The following is a 2,162-nucleotide window of genomic DNA, read 5'->3' on the forward strand; positions in this document are numbered from 1 at the left end:
CCAGGCCAGATCCTGTCTAGTTCAAGCTCTTATAATTGGTTCCAGACTCAGCTATCAGATTACAGATGATCTCAAACTGGACCAACAACTTCTTACATAAGGTCTCTCCCTGTGGCTAACCTCAGTCCACCTAGAGTTTCTCAAAGGCAGACACAACAAACAGCACCTTCAGGTAGGGCTAAGCTTTTGTCTGAGACCCTCAGAAAGGCTGGACAATTTATAGCAATGCACAGCTCCAGAGCTGCTGTTCTGGGAGTTTAGAACACATCTGTGACTTCTCTGGGCTAGTGTGTCAAAGCATTCTGTGTTCTCAAGTCTGCAAGTGAAGCTACGTTTGACACAGTTCTCCTGACACCTAAATTACTTTTTCATGTTCCTGCCAAGTGGCCTGGCCTGCTACCATCCACCTCTACAGTCAGAAAACTCACTACTTTTTAACATGTTTAGGATGAATATTTCTATGTTAAACCAACTCCATATCTCCACAGTCTCCAGCTTTAATCATCCACTTGCCTAGTCACTTGTAATTCTTCAAACATTTGCCAAATTTATTTCCCTCCACAGTAAAACAAAATGCAAAGACTGGGAATGAAAAACTTCTTCTCAGGTCAGGGCCTGTCTGCCCCTTCCCCCACTTCCACATGTTCCAGAAAAGACAGGCAACATATTTGATATTGGTTTCTATCCTTTGTTTTGTTTTGAGACAGGGTCTGACGCTGGCCTTGAACTCCCTGCATAACTGAGGATGGCCTTAAAGTTCTGATTCTCCTGCCCCCACCTCCTAAGTACTGACATTACAGGTGTGTGCCACCACACCCAAGGTTTAGTTCTGACTGATCTTCTTCCTAAGGCTTCCATTCTTGCCCAAGACTGCACCTTCTCAGCCAGAGCCACAGCCTCCCAGGCTCCTCAGAGAGAAGCAGGCTCCTTTCTTCCTGTGCTGCCCTCTGCTGGACAATGGGGAAATACTCAGGCCAATGAAAGTTTGCGGTGGTGGCTTTGATCGATATCATGGAACAGCACACAAGAACAATGCCAGTTGTGGGTAGGGGGAGCTTTCTGAGGAAAAAAAACTACAGTGATGGAAAATACAACAAGCTGTTGCCTGATGAAGTGAGGAGACTCTTTGGGGACATGTGCTTGCAGGATTTAGAAGTGATTGAAAGAGGTCTAGCCTTGGACACACCCCATCTCCTGAAAATCTGGATGCCTGAAATCACATTGAACGATGAAAGTACCATTTTTAAAGTTGTTCGTTAAAGGGCATCTTCAATGTCAAGGACATTAAAGCAGGATTTGGACAGCTTCTAGAAACTTAGGCAACGTATACTATTCTGTTCAGACAGTGAGTGATCTTCAATAGGAAGTTTGGGTCAGAATGCCTGAAAATGAAAAATATAGATGCCCAGGTCCCATTCAGGAAGATTCCAGTCAGTTGAAATGGGCTCTGACATGGCCGTTGGGTTTTGGGAAAGCCCCAAGGCAATTCTTCAACTTTTACCTGATAGAAAAATCTTAAAATAAGCAAGAAAACAGAAAATTGGATAAGTGTTATTTATATCTTGGCACCTGGTCAGACACCTGTGAAAAAGAGATCCATATCCAGGACTGCTAGGGCTGTGAACAACAAAAACATGGCAGTTGTATATATGGGCTGCCCAGCTTTCCTTCATGTGTCTCGGTTCTCTTCCTAGGTCCACCAAACAGCCCTTGATCACATGTAGGTGGGAGCAGATACATACATCATACACCTTGCTCTCCTCTGGGGAACTCCAACCACTTTATACCCCCTCCTGCTGGTTCCCTGTGGGCTACCTCATTCTTCCGTTAGAAGTCTGCTCCCCTCTCCTACGATGGCTGACCCCTGGCCTATTGGTCTCTCCCCTCCATGACTTGAGTATTTTCTGAAATTACAACAGGACTCAAATTTGTCTTGGGATTGATTTGTGTGTGTGTGTGTGTGTGTGTGTGTGTGTGTGTGTGTGTGTGTGTTTATATCTTGCATGCAAAGATACCATGCAAGGCCTGTGTGATGATGTTGTGTTCCCCAATATGTTGTGCATTCTAATAAACTTATCTGGGGTCAGAGAACAGAACAGCCATAGATACAGAGTCCAAAAAATGGTGGCACACACACCTTTAATCCTAGTATTCTGGAGGCA

This window comes from Peromyscus leucopus, chromosome 5 (genome assembly GCF_004664715.2).
Source record: "Peromyscus leucopus breed LL Stock chromosome 5, UCI_PerLeu_2.1, whole genome shotgun sequence".
In the NCBI taxonomy this organism is placed as follows: Eukaryota; Metazoa; Chordata; class Mammalia; order Rodentia; family Cricetidae; genus Peromyscus; species Peromyscus leucopus.